Source organism: Marmota marmota, unplaced genomic scaffold, assembly GCF_001458135.2.
Source record: "Marmota marmota marmota unplaced genomic scaffold, marMar, whole genome shotgun sequence".
In the NCBI taxonomy this organism is placed as follows: domain Eukaryota; kingdom Metazoa; phylum Chordata; class Mammalia; order Rodentia; family Sciuridae; genus Marmota; species Marmota marmota.
The window spans coordinates 5,749,854-5,765,573 of record NW_025999991.1 but is presented as its reverse complement, the minus strand read 5'-3'; positions in this window follow the sequence as shown (position 1 = coordinate 5,765,573).

The window sequence follows — 15,720 nt, the reverse complement described above, 5'->3', positions numbered from 1 at the left end:
GCGACATTTTATGTCTCCAGAAATTAGGGTCACTCCAGAACCATTCTTTATCAATCTGAAAATTCTATTTCCATTTTCCAAAGTATTATCTCCCTGGCAAGTAACTGTAATTCCTTTGGGAAAGTCTTGGAAGAAAAATCAACACTAAGAATTTTTAGCACTGGAACGAGGACAAGGGAAGCTTCATTCACCGAATTATGAGTGCTGGAACTTGCTGGAGTTGTGAAGGCCAGTGATTCCCTCTGTGAGTGACTCATGTTAGATTTCTGTTCTCCATACTGAGAGCTTCTTTGCTTATTCCTGTTATTTGAGACATTACTAGGATGCACATCTATTTCATTCATAGCTAAATCATGATCAACTTACCATACCAAAGATTTCTGCACACCAGATTCTTCTGATTACTTGTTGATTCAGAGTCCATTGCAATGCCTATGCCGCAGTGCCAACCCTTGCCATCCCATCTCTGTATTTCATTTAAACATCTCAGCTAATGGCATGAGTCCTGCTGTGATTTCTGACCTATAGAGAAAAGCAAACACAAGCTCCTCAGAGAAACAGAGTCCCTACTCAAATGTATTTTCATGGTTGTGGTGAAGGCATATCCACTGTCCACTCTATTATTGGAATATCTGTAGTCTTTGGATACCTTCCTCCAGAATTTACCACCAGAGTTCTGTCATTTCAGCTATATTTACTATACGCCAGTTTGGATTCACATTCTAGGACTCTGAGCTAAAATATGCATCCAGAATGTTCATATAAAAATCTTTGATCAGATCAAACTTATATCCCTTCTGCTTTAACCACATATTTTTAAGTTCCTTGTCATATATCTTTCTTAGCTATTAGTGTAAATTGATAAAAATTATATAATCCTTTTGGACCATGATAAACTTACTAAGTGGTCACATTTTGTCCTTCATGCTTACAGATCTGCTGGAACTGGAGTAAAGTAATATGTCCAGAATCAGGGAGCCGTGGCAAGTGTAGGTCCTGAGGCAGATCCACAGTACTGTGCAAGGCACCTGCATCAGGGAGGGTGATTAAGTGTTCTTAAGTGTCATGGTGGAGACATCAGGTATCCTCCAAAAGCTCGTGTGCCGTACAAGGCAGGGATTTTCAGAGGCAAGGTGACTGCATTGTGAGAGGTGTGACCTAATCAGTGGATTGATCCGCTGGTATGGACTGGGTGGTGACTGCAGGCAGGTAGGATCACTGGGGGTGTGCTTTGGGGATATACCATAAGTCATTTTGTCCTCGAAAGTGGAGCTTTCTCTTTGCTTTCTGGTTGCCAGGTCCTGAGCCGCTTCCCTCCTCCACTCCCTCCTGCCATAATGTGCTGCCTCACATCAGGCCCCAAATATGGACTCCACCAACCGTGACTGAACCTCTGAAACCATGAACCAAAAAGCAGCAAAAAAGCTGACTAACACATTCACAGAAAAGGTTTCCCACCTCCTTGGGCAGGAGTGACAGGGCTTCTTCCAGTGGCAGAGAAGATCTGGGGCTGGGGATCCCTTGCCTCATTGAAGTCTGCCCATATGATTCCGCCCCAGTGTTCACAATCACGTGCCGTCCCAGCCACTGTCCTCACTTCAGCACCAACAACAGAAGTCCCAAACGGGACATTCAACTCATATTATAGTGAAGCCCCATTGGATCAGACTTGTTGTTTGTTTTTCAATAATATTAGCGCAGAGCTCACATAGGTTTCTTGAGGAAGGTAAGACGCTTCTGTCTACTTATACAGACTTTGAGTTGCAAATTTGATGTCTTGACCTCAGCTTTATCTCTTCCTACGCTTTCCAGCTCAGTTGAAAGCAAGAAGACAATCCTTCACACTCCTTCATTTTACTAAACTGTGCTGAGGCGGCAAATACTTTGTCACTCAGAGCCAAGCCTTCCATACGCACTGATATTCAAACGTGGTACACTGTCAGTTTTGCCACTGCATGCCATGGGTCATCTTCCCCTTTACCCCAGAAACAAGATTACTTGTGCATTTAAATAAAAAAAAAAAAAAAACCCAGAATAAACAAAACAATTTCAGACCATTTATCTCTTATTTCCAATTGCTCTTGTTACCAAATTCCGCTATCAGCCAGGGTTCAATACACACTGCCTGTTTGATTTGTGACAGGATTTGAACGTGCATAACGGCAGCAGATGGTTGAGCAGTCTCTCTGTGAGTAGCCTCTGAAGGCTGTTTTCTTTGGTTCAATGTTGGATCAAGTGCACAAGCAAAAATTGAGAAGGACAGGCAGATGGAAGATGGTGGCATCAAGAACAAGCTCAGATGGTGTATCGGTTCTAAATTCCTCTGGTCTTGCCAGTGCTGCAGAGAGCAAGACCCTTCAAAGAGCAAGACCCTTCTAGGAGCAAGACCCTTCAATATGGATCCATCTCCACTGGGAGGCAGAGAAGTTCCTGCAGAAGGATGAGGGAGAGCTGAGTAGCTGCAGGTCCCGCCTCTGCGGTGCACTGATGTGGTGAGGTGGCTGTGCCTGCTCAAGGTTTGGGAGCCTCCCAACATGTGCTGATGCCTTCTCCTCTAGGAACCGCACACCAGCCTCTCCTGTGACTCACCCAGACTGGAAGACACAGGGAAGGAATTAGGAGAAGAGAGGTGACTTAGTCAAGATGACACATCATAGACACTTCCTATCTTGTTTAAGAGATTGTATTCAAGACCTCATTCTTTTAATTGTTTCTATTTTCAATAAGATATTTTTGTATAATATGTGAAAATAAACATTATTCTAACTCATGAGAAAATACTAGAGAAATTCAAGTTGAGTGATATTCTTCAAAACGACCAACTGGAATTCTTCTGAGGATCCATGTCATGAGAAATAAGGACTGACAGCAATATTCAGTGACTAGGAGACCTAAGAACAATCAGTGGTGAACTGGTGCAATATAAGTAGGGGTTGTAGCTTCGCCACAGTGAGGTGCAGAGCTAAGAGCTGGTTTGCATCGAGGTACTGCAGAGCACCCTGTGCAGCACCAGGCACTTGGGGCTTCTCTGTACTATTTCTGTAACTTTTCTCTAAATATAAGTTGAAAAGTTAAGAAAAGAACTTTTCTTTAAAAAACAAATGTCCTCTTCCTCTTCAATACTTAGGTTAACTTTCAAAATACAACCACTATATAAGTTTCTGTTTTTAAATGTTTATTTTCTGGTACCCATTTAAACAACATGTATACCCTCTATATTTATAGAGTGAATGTAGTAGTTAGATAATATACAAATGCCCTCCTATGGAAGACTCAGAACTTAGGGGAAGAGTTCGACTGCCTGCCTTTCTCTCTCAAACTTACAAGCAATATTATTTTATGTTGCTAAGGGTTGTAACATTTATATCTTATTTTTCAAATTCAACTAACATTTCCCAATTGTCTCTTTTAAAACCTTCAAAAATACACCGTAATGTGTTTCACATGCCATTTATATGTTCTCATATTATTTACATATTTTTATATTATTTATCTCTACCTATATAGGATGATTGGATCCAAAGCCAGGGAATTATAATTCAATGTCCATAAATTCTTGTTGCTGGAAAAAATTCAAGTGTCTATTTTGGAATCTTTCTATAAAGTTCTATTTTTAATATTTTTGAACATTCTTCACTTCCAAAAGTCATACCACTATTTTGTCTTGTTTCATTTTATTCCTTTTTAAAACTAATTACTTTTTTTTTTTTTGCATATTAGAGACTACACCTAGGTCCTTGTACATGCTAGGAAAGCAATCTACCACTGAGCTACAGCCTCAGACCAATCTAATTTTTTTTTTTTTTTTTTTACGTATTTGTTTGTTTGTTTCTTTATTGAGATGGAATCTTGTTATGTTCCCAGACTGGTCTCAAACTTGTGATGTTCCTGCTTAGCCACCATAGTAGCTGAAATCACAGGTGAGCACCACCATGGAGTATATCATTTTATTCTAAGGTAGCTTTTTATTTTGTGGGAAAACCTCATCATTTAGTAATTCTTGCTATTAAGTTATTATCTACCAAATTTTGAGGTGTTTAAGGTTTTTTTTTTTTCCCACACAAATGAATTATGCTCAAGTCGATTGGTTCCTATTCTTTATAATAAGGAACAACTATGAGGAATTCTGGACAATATACAGCAAATTTTAGCACCAGATAGGAAGTTCAATAAAAATGTCTGTTTGTTTGCTTGTTTCAGGGTGTTTTTCTCTACTGTTTATCAGTTCTTCCTTTGTTTTTTTTTATCTTCAGTACCATTTTCTCTCCATTATATAATATTGCTAATTAATATTGCCCTCCCTGTATTCACTCTATGTCTCCAAATCTTCCTTTTAAAACTTAAGATTTAAAATATCTTTTTGTTGTATGTTCTGAAATTTTTCTACATTTATCTCTAGAGCATCAAGTTAGACTTTATCCTTTTAGGATTTGATCTGAACATTGGATTTTTCATTTTGTCAAGAAGAGCTTTAGTTTCCAAGAAATTTCACACTCTCCAGTTGTTCTCATTTCATAGCATCACGTTCTTGTTTTATTGCTCTTACAATCTTTTGAATCTGCGGACACTAGAGGAAAGTGTTGAAAGTGTTAGAGTTCTTTTTATTTCTTCAAGTTTCTGTAATTTTAAATGTCATTTTTTTCTCATATTTTATCTTATCCAAATGAATATTAACATTTCTTTCTCAAGCTTTAGTTTTCTTAAAATATTAGGTGATATGTGGTTTTAATAATAGGTTGAATAAATAAAAGACCAACTACCATCTATTTTATTCATCTTTAATTATATAGATTTGTTCCCCCAAAATATTTCACTTTAAAAAACTGAGAGCTGAATATTAGAGTGATAGTAATAACACAATAACAGGCTTTATTTTAAGGTAAAACAGTGTGGAGAAGTTAGGTGCTCTTGGGATACACTTTCTGATTCTAATCAACCATCAAAATATAAATAATTAAATAATCCCTATTTATTACATCAAAATATGGAAGATTTTTATTAGCTGAAAAAAATGTTGAGTATTTCTCTCCTTGAAAGTGCTATATTTTCTTTCAGGGCCTCATACTGTATGCATGGATGTTAAGTAAAGTCAAACACAGGGGTGTCATTGGCATTCTTCCTGGGGAGGCAATTCCTTTTCTTTAGGTTGCTATTTTTTAAAATTGATTCTAGAAAGATAAGTTACTAATGTAAGTCTCACACACTTGACATACAATTGAAAGGGGTCAAAGAGAAGAGTAGCTCACCCCTTAGGAATGTGATTCTCCAGTGGATTACTTAATAACAGCCTCACTAAAATACTAGTATTTTTTATTTTTGAAAATTATAAGGCAAAATTTAGTGCTTCATCAGGGTATACTGAAGTTTTGATGCTACTTTTCCTGTTTTTTTTTTTTTTTTGGCGGGGGAGTCATCAATTTTCTTTGAGTGAACCAATGTGATTGTCTTTCTCTAATGCAATTCTTGTTTTTCAGTTCTACTGTTTTCGTAATTGCAATATCTTTTTTCTTCCTTTCAGTTGGAAAGGTGAGGTAGGGAAGGTGCATCTGTGCCTCTGTGTATGGGAGGGAATGCTGTTGTTTACTTTTATTCATGTCAAAACATTAAATTTAAATTGTTTAGTATAAATTAACCTCAAGAATAATCCCTATTTATTACAGCTTTGGAGTCTAACAGTCCTTTTATTTATTTATGAACCAATTTACATTAAGGTGGGGTCACCGATATAGCCTAGGCAGTCTTTGGTTAAGGACCTATATAGGGATCAAGAGTTAGCAATTTGATTTCAGTAAATGATAGTGGAAAATGCACAGAAAAAAGACTTATGCCAAGTCCAGTGCATATATGTTGGGTTCCCCAGTTTGGGTGGCCACACTGTCTGTGGCTGATCAGAAACCTTACAATGTATGGGCTGAGCCCCTAGGAAAGAAGCCTGGGCAATAAACAGATGCACACTTGGACCTTGGTAGACAGGAGGTCTTTGAGCCAGTGAAACCAAGTGACCCAGAAATTGGGTTGATGACTATGAAATGGGTTTTACCTGACCTGCTAAGCCACAAAGCTGGGAATACTGACATGTATTTTCTCTCATGTGAGACAGGCTCTGAAGGAATGAGAGGGTTGTGAGGAGCTGAGGGGCCTCTTCACTCACACCAGTATCATCATGAGCAATTCCTTAAGGGATGGGTGAGGAAAACAGCCACACCGGCCTGCACATCATTTTGCATGATGGGTTAGATACTCTGAGCACATGTAGCAGCTCTAGAGCCCTCCGTAGAGCTTCCCTGGAAGGTACTACATCACTCTTCTGTCACCATTTAACAAATCACCAACACTTAGCTGCTTAATAGAACATGCAGGCAATTCCTGTGGGTCACAGCCCAGCATGCTCAGCTGGGTGTCTGTCCATGCTCACACAAGGCTGGACTCAAGTGGCCAGTCACTCAATGTTCTCTTCAGAAGCCTTGATTGGGAAAGAATCTGACTCCAAGTTCTTCACATTGTTGGCAGAATTGGGTTCCCTTTAGTTGCTCTTGGAGGACCCCAGTCACTGACACTGACCTCTCCAAGGGAATTTCACATCATGGCCTTCTCCTCTTTCGCCTAAGAAGGAGACGCTCATTCCATTCTGCCATGGCGCTGACTCACAACCTTACCTGTCTCATTAGTGGCATCTCATGACTTTTGCCATGTTGCAAATCACGGGTTCCACTCATGTTCAAGCAGACTGGGTTCAACAGGGGCAGGGCTCCTTGGGGATGGCCTTAGGGTGTGTTGTCCTCAGATGGTGAGCATTCAGGCAGCCCTGGATGTCTACTTTTCACGCATGAAGCATGGTCAGAGCTAGTGACTTCTGGCTCATAGATAGTGGCTCTTACCAGTGTGGATGGGCAAAGACTTGAAATGAGCCTCTTTGTAAGACGGGGACGGGGAGCTCTGCTGAAGCAAGGCATGTGGACATATGGCCAGGAGTGTGGACAAGGGTTCGTTCCATGTGAAAGGTCTCCAGAAAGCGGCCTGCAGATGAAGCTTCTAGTGTCCAGGTTTGCTAACTCAAGCTTTCACAGTTGGCTAATGAAAGAAGCTGGCAGCGTGCTAACAATTAACGTTATACATTCACATAATCACAGGGACTTCCCATCTTCAGGTATGTCTGGTACTGTCATGGCTGAGACCAATATACGGCTCTGAGGGTCTGACATGCCCCATTCCCATTCAGCTGTCCGACTGATCATGTGAAACTGTTGCCATCCACAGGTCGACAGACAGTGATTCTTCCTTGCTAGAGTAGACACTTATTCTGGATGTGGATTTACCTCCCTTGCCAAGTGTGACCATTTTCTATTAGGTAATTAATTAGTATCTTGCCTTTTAAAGGAAGCCTATGTTGAATATGTTTCCCATTGGCAAGGTCACGTACTTATGATCTGCTCTATTGTGAGTGGAGTGTCCATCTGAGTTCTTGGCCCATTAGTAGAAGATCAATAAATATTTCTTGAAAGAATAGATACATAAAATGCATTAAGATGTCCTAGAATAGAAGTAGGTGGGAAAGAGAAAAGGATACACAGTGAGGGACTCATAAAATGGATCCCAAATTGAGACTGATACAAAAATCAATTCCTAAAAACCTTTCACATTTGTTACGAGTGGGCCACAGAGTTGACTTTCAGCCCTGTGGAAGCCAGCCTGCAGAAGGAAGTGGCATCCATTACCCAAGTCACTGTGTCCATAATGGAGAGGGTCCTCGGTTATTCCTGATATGGAAACTTCTGCTTTTATACAATTCCTTACTGCAGCCCTTAATGTCTCAATATCTTTCCTCACCAAGCAGCCTTTCCTCTGAAGAACCTCATAAACCAGACAGTTAGTGAAGCTAAACATCTGTTTGGGGGCACCTCTTATTACTTTTGCTTCTTCAATTAAGTGAGAAATTTGAAACTTTTTAAAAAATTTTCCGTTTTTAAGAGTATTTTTCTAGTAAAACTTATTCTAGTGTGTAAAGAAAATATATTTATGTTGAAGCAGATGTATTAATATTTCCTAATTCTTCCCTTTAACATTCTAGTGGAAATCCTCGAATTGTCCCTATAGCACATTTCAAGAAAAAAATATTGATCTTTTAAGCAATCATCCATAATCATTGCTGTTTACACTGAGTTATTAATACCTTATGGTCATTGTTGAGCATTAATTCCTTCAAAGTTCTGGAAGTTTAGCTCTCTGAATTAAAAATTAGGTGTGAATATACAATGAATAGCTGTAATGATAATAATATTTTTTTGAATTACTTATAAAGTTTGGGAATCATCTTTAGTATTTTGCATATGTTATATTATTGGTTCATTACCAATATTATCAATGAAATTGATTTTACATTAATTAAATGCATAGAAACCACATATCTAGAAAATCATAGAGTAATAATTCAATCAATCCATCTCTGTTTGACTCTAAATCTATGATTTTAACATAAACCCAATAAGACTTTTTTTTCTGTTTGACCCCTCCCCGCAAAGATTACAAGAGCCTCTTATAAAAATTAACATGTAAAAATATATCTGCAAGTATAACAGAATTCTCTTTAGAAAATAATTTTGAATTTTTTAATTCATAGATAATAAAATAAATAATTGACTTCTGCATTTAAGTGCTGACAATAATCTTGTTATAGAAACTAAAATGGCTGACACATAATAATTTCAGCATGGAAACGAAAATGCTTCTGCCAGAGCATTTCTAAAGTTTTTCTAATAATGTTAATGGTTATACAGTGAAATAAATCATCCTTTCCAGTGCAAAAAACAATGACCGAGTCCTGCTGCAGTCTTCAGAGTTTCTTATTCAGCCTTACCAAACTGCCATTTTCTCAGTTACACACACACACACACACACACACGCACACACCACACACACACAAACACACACACTTGTATGCCTGTAATGTTTTTGTTCTAAACACCATTGCATTGTACATAATCATCTATCCAAAGCTATGTTGATAGATGACTGGATTATATTCATAACAAACTGGCAAAAAAATTTTTTGCCCTTGAACATATCTGTCCTTTTGTGCATCTTCAGTACAGATTTCTGAAAACGGAATAACTGGCTCATTGGGAATGGGGGATTGAAAGAGCCAGATCCTAAGACATTTCCTTCAGGGAAACTGCCTGGATCAGGTCACTTCCTGTACCAACAGCACATCAGCCCATGGCTTGTTACATCCTTCCAAGGTTTGCAAAAGTGTTAGTCAACAAAAGCTTAATCTGTGAAAAATAGTATACTATTCTTTGAATTTCCATTGTCTATCAGGATAATTGTGTATAGTTTCTCTTGTATATAAACCATTATTATTTGGGGGGTGAATACCATACCAATAAAAATAGATTGGAATATTTCACATCTTAATTTTTAAGAACTCTATGTATATTAAAGAAATTTATGCTTCATTACTTATGTTCTGAATATTTTACCGATATTTGAAATTTTTTTGGTTTCCTAAAAAGTATTTTATTACGAGGTATATGTTTCACTTTGCCCCTAGGTATTGTAACTGTATCTGTATCATTGCTACTGGGAATTAGAAATTCATTTTCTAATAACCTCCACCTCTTCTGTTTATCCTTCCTATAGAGAAAGTTACTGATTGTATATATATATATATATATATATATATATATATATAATTTATAATAATTTTACAGGATTTCTTAGGTTCTCTCTATTTACCCCGCTCCTCCCCACATGTGAAAANTGTATATATATATATATATATATATATATATATATATATATAATTTATAATTAGGCATTGCAAAAAAAGAGCCAAGTAACTTTAAAAAGTTTTTCTCAAATTTTCTAAGAAATAAAATCATTAAGTTTCAATTCATACATTGTTATTTTTAAGCAACACTTATTTTAGCTATGTAGTTGGTACTTTAATACATTTTAAGTGCATTAGTGTAGTAACATCTTCAACTTCAGAGGCAAGCCTGGAACAAATGTCCAAGACAGTGTCCTAGAGATATTCACTTATTTAGAATATGCTATAATTTTCTTTGTTTTAGATACATATATACTTTAGAGATATATCATTTCCTGTACCTATAAAAATAATAATAAAATCCTTCACATACTCTATTACATTAACTTCTTTTGCTCTTGATTGCACGTAGTGTTAATTACCTAAACAAATGCTTATTTTCAAGTGTTGCTTTGTATCCATATTTTGAGTGTCCGATTTTCTGTTAGATTTATTGATTTGTTAAACTCTCAATTGCCTTAAATGTTACACTTATAAACAATCTCCAGTGATCCTGTCTTTCTGGGCCTGGTTGATGGATGTACAGTTGCACCCATCCACCATTGATATGATGTAAATAATCTTAGTGCTCAATTTAAATTTTAAAAGACATTGCCAAATTGTCTTCTAAAACACAAAGAGTGTTTATTTTCACTTCTCATGCATCCTTCCTTGTGGGGAAGGAGCCCATCAGTGCATGACCTTGGTAAAGACCCATGGCCAGCTGGTCAAGCAGGAAGAACCAGGGCAGATCAAGTCAGGTTCCAGGAGACTGCGTGGCAGCTGCCTGAGCAACAGCTGCCTGCCTCCTCTGAGATCACACACCAGGAATTCATGGACCCCACAGGTAGGTACATTATGCACCACATGAAGAATGTCGGCCTGAGACTGAAACCAAATGCAAGTGGACAGAGGGAGCAGGAGGGGAAGATACTGACTTTGGATCCTACCATTTGCCTCTGTGGATAGGGCACTGCTAATTCTACCTCTGGACTGGACTGACATGTGCCCATAAACTCTGTTTGCCTAACGGAGTTTGAGTTCAGATTCTGCACTTGGAGTCCAACACTACGTGTACTACTGCAACCCTGCTATGTGAAGAACAGAGTGAAAAGTGACACTGACCCAGGAAGTGGGCTGGCAGAAAGCAGGGAACAGGACATACCCTTCTGTGCCCAATTGGCAAGTTAGCAATCCTTGTTAAGCCACAGAAGAGTAGCCGCTTAAATGCTCAACTGTTACCTGTGACTCCTGTTGCTGTCTGTGAACTCTGGGGCTTAAGGGACTTAGCAAAAGTGTGTCAGTACTTTGAAATAAGTTGACTAGTTCTTGTCACATTCATTAAAGCTGGTCCAGGAGAGAAGCCACTGTCAGTCCATGTTGCCATGTCTGAAAGCAAAGAGAAAAAAATATAATACAATCTGATAAAAGAAGCATTTTTAGGATGGCTGGGAGTTATATAATGATGAGATTTGTTTGATTGACTTAGAGGAAAATTATTCAAATGTTGCTGGTGAAAATACTTATAGACTCCAGCTTCACTTGTTATTAGCTGATTTAAACATCACAATTTTGTAGGTTACACCTCATTCTTCTCCCACTGGCTTTGCGGTAGACAATCCTTCTGATGTGGGTTATGATGGCAATGGTGGCCTAAGTTACTTTTTAGGGGCTTAAAGTCAGCTTTGGCTGAAAACACTAATGTGTCACTTGACCTGCAGATGTCCATTTGGTGACTAGATTGGGGGGAAAGCCTTGGCATCTCTGCCTTCTATGTGTCTGTCTCCTCCACTGCCTTAACTTTTGGGGTCATATTCTACAGCTTTGCATGTATACCTGTTAATAATTTGAGAATTATGTAGTAATATATAGTAAAACTATAATAGGTTTTACTTGACCCAGATTGCTTAGTGTCTCTCCCGAATCAATGCTAAAGCTACCTACCTGCCAGTTACCATATACAGAAACACCAAACCACACACACAAACAAACAAATAAATGATAAAAAAAAAAGAAATGAAGAGAGGTGGTATCCAAGCTCCTGGAAGATCTCTATTTCCTCTAAAGACATGGCTATCTCTCTCATCCCTTTGTTAGCCTAACCTACCCATCTGTTCCCTTATTCCTGTCCTGTGTCTGTAACCCTTCACCCTTGGATCGTAGAAGCTGATTTGTGAGCATGGGCTCCCATCTCTCCTTCTTTGGACTCTGAATAAAGCCTTCCTTTCTCTTCGACACTCTTTTTGAGGACATTGGTTTTTACATGGCAGGAGCTTCTAAACCCGGGTTTGGTAACACTAACATTGTTAATGATGGTAAGATGGACTTTATTCAAGAAGCCACTCATCATGGAAGGAGAGTGGACTCATCCCCAACTCCTAAAGGGATGAATGGAAATTCATAAGCAAAGATCAGGGTGGGGTCAGTGGATGGAAAATTACTAAGAGGAAGCATATGGATAAGGGGCTTCTTGCTAAAATGAGTTGAAGGGGTTATTCTTGAAGGCAGGCTGGAGTGATAAGGTATCAAGGTGACTAAATACTAAGGGCAGGGGATTTTTGCTCAACCAATTTAGCAGAATTCTTCCTCAAACTAGATTCTTCATAGTAAGAGGGGGAAGCCCAGGTCTGGTCAGGAATAGAACTTAGGGAAGTCCAGCTGAGGTTTTGGTCCAAGGAGCCAGTCTTTGCCAGTTGAAAGATTCGGTGGTTTCCTTTACCAACAGCCCACACTTCTTCCCCCAACCTCCTGCCCATGATCCCCAACCATCCCCACACAAAGACTAAGTCTGTTTGGGCTTAGAAAGGCAGCTGCAGGCAGGGTCAGAACCAACAAGAACTGGGGGCTGTTCCCACATCCCTTCCCCACCCCAGGTTAAGAGAGTCGGAGATGTATCCCAGTGGTGAAGGGAATGCCCTGTTCCTTTGAGGACAGCTTACTGCAGGCTTGGAGGTGTCCAGGTGAAGCCTGTGCTAATGGGTGGAAGGCCCCGCTCTGGCCTCTGGATGAGGAGTAAGTGGGTTCTCCTGTGAAGGGCAGTGGTCACTCGCTTGGGCTTCCCCTGTGGTTGGCCTCTGTCTCAATCACCGCAACTCAGCTCCTGAGTGGAAAAGCAGCCACAGACAATGCGGAGATCATCAAGTGTGAATAGGTCCAATGAAACTTTGAGCCTGGATCCTGAAATTTCAGTTTTGTGTGATTTCACATGTTATGGAATATCATTTTTTTCCTTTGGATTTTTAAAAACAACTTAAATGTAAAAATAAAATTTCATTGAAAACTGACCCCATTAAAACACAGGGTGGGAAGGATTTGATCCCAATCTCTGTTACAGATGGTCACAGAGACCCTAGCACTGGGAAGCAAGGTCTGTGACAGCTCAGCTCCAAGAAAGCTCCCCCAGTCCTTGAAACCAGAACCAACAGGAGCCACGTGTCCTACCCTGTGAATTCCCTGATGGAGGAAAGTCCCCCAGTTTATCTCCATGGGGATGTGGGTAGATATGGAAGGAAGGAGGCAGTCTCTTAAATTACAGAACCAGGGATAGGCAAATTGGTCACAAGAGTGTACCCTGGATTGCATACTGTGGAGCAAACCTCGCTATCACTTTCCAGGGTGTTGTAGCAACACGATATGTTATTTCCTTGGCTTGCTTTTCTAACTGGCAATTTTCATCACAGTTATTTTATTTTATATCTATTATGTGATATTGGGCATTTTTGGAGTGGTTATATTCATTTCTTGGTCACAGATTTTCAGTTCACAAGAGTCAATTTTGAAACAAAAAGAAATGCATATCTCCTAGTAAACCCAGATATGGAAGTGAACAAAGTCCCCATAATGTCATGTAACTCCACTGCCTTGTGGGGGGCAATCAATGTTAATGTCACAGGACTGCTGTGGTTGCAGAGCATTCACAGGGCATCACGGGGCAGCTGAATTCTTCTGTCTGTTCATTCCCCTCTTGGGATTCCTGCTTCTTCCCTCTGAGTGTGGTCAAACAGAGGGATGGCCCGAAACATACATCATCCCAAACTCAGATGATGTCCCCTATTGTCTCTGGTGTGCTTCCCTTGTCTAGCATAGTGACTTTCATTGCCTGAATTTTGTTTGAAACGTCACTGCTTACCAATAGCTAGTGACATCTAGGGGAGGCCATCAGAACAGTCACTTTTCTGAACTTTGACACAGAAATGATGTCTGATGTTTGCACTAGGAGATGAGACCGAATAGAAAATTCTAGAGGAAAAAAGTAGTGAGCAAAGCCTAACAAATTATGATTACACAGAGGGTTAAAATTCAGTCCCTTAAAACTCAAAACAATTTTTAATAGATTTCTTACTCCACATCTTTCACTAGTCAGAATACAGTGCAAACTGTTCACTGCCTTATGTTTTCTTCCTTTAAGTCACATATATGGACATTTATGGATACTACCTAGCTTACATTCATACTGACATATTGCTAACTATCAGGCTTTAGAGTAAACAATTTTAATGTCATTTCTGACTCTAAATTCTCTAAAGGTTATATGAGTATAAATTCAATTTCTAAAAGCCATGTTTGACAATATAGTGAAATATTTAAGAACTTAAGTCTTAGGTGCCAATGATTGTGATCTGGCTCATGCCCAAAACAGCATCTCCAATGCCTGCCACTGTGTTTAGAATGATTAATGATGAGGGAATGCTTTATTCATACCTTATTTACTTATAATTTATTCATTTATCATTCAATGGCAAGCTAGTATGTAATACTAGGAAAAAAACCTCTAGAAATAATAGAATCCAACCTCATATGGAGTTTGTGTTTAGTACTAAAAGGTCAATTCAAACACTAAGTACTCTGATTCTATTCTAGAAGATGATATTGCAGTTCCACGGGCAGCTATTAACTGAAGGAGGAATTTAAATGCTCACCAATAGAAAAAGGGCATTACAATTTTAAGAATTGTGACAGGGCCTCAAGATGCTCTCAGAGCAGTGGGCAGACATGATTTATGTATTTGTAGGCTGCAGACACCAATGCCTCTCTGAAATGTACTTTTTAGCATTGCAGTTCGACCTCTAAAGGTGCATGGTGGTCTCTCTCTCTCCACAGTGCATTTGAAGAGGGGTATGTTGCAGGCAGCCATGCCAAGTTGGACTGGGCTTCTTCCTAATTACCCTCCAGGGCAACCCTCTGAGGAACTCATGTTGCATCCAAACATGTTTGGGTGGTTCAAACTTATCTTGGAGAAGCACCTGCAAATCGGCCTCATTTCCTCCTTCAGTATCTCAGGGAAATCCCCATGAGGAGGACCCTGTGAACACAGGGGCCTGACCATCAAGGTCACTGGCAAGAGCAAAAGAAGCATTTGCTCACAGAACTGCCTCCTGCTTGCAACGCCTGCTTGGGCCCAGTCTCCTGCCTGTCGCACACTTGACTGCTCCATGCATACTCAGTTTTGCATCATGGTGAGTCAGATGACACCACAAGACGACACTATGTTCATGTTTAAGATTGCAGGTGGCACAATCACCTGGTATGCCTTTAAGCCCCACCAGAACACAATGGCAAGGCCAAAGGTATTTCTTCACAAGGAGAATATGTATCTGCAGAGTATGCCGTAGCTTCCATCCAGACTTCTAGATATTTGCTTTGTGAGCCACGTACAGGGCTCACCTGGGGATCGGCATGGCCAGGTTTCCTATTGTGGACACAGCATCCCATAATTCACTCTGTCCTCAGAACAAGAAGTCCAGCAGCTGCAGGACTTTGCACCAGATGCTGGCCTCCCTGCTCTGGACACAAACAGCTGGAGCTCACATACTATTGTATCAGTGGTCAGGAGGCACACCCACATTTACATATACCTATATATGTTATATAGGTATATGTAAATGTGGGTGTATATATATATATATATATATATA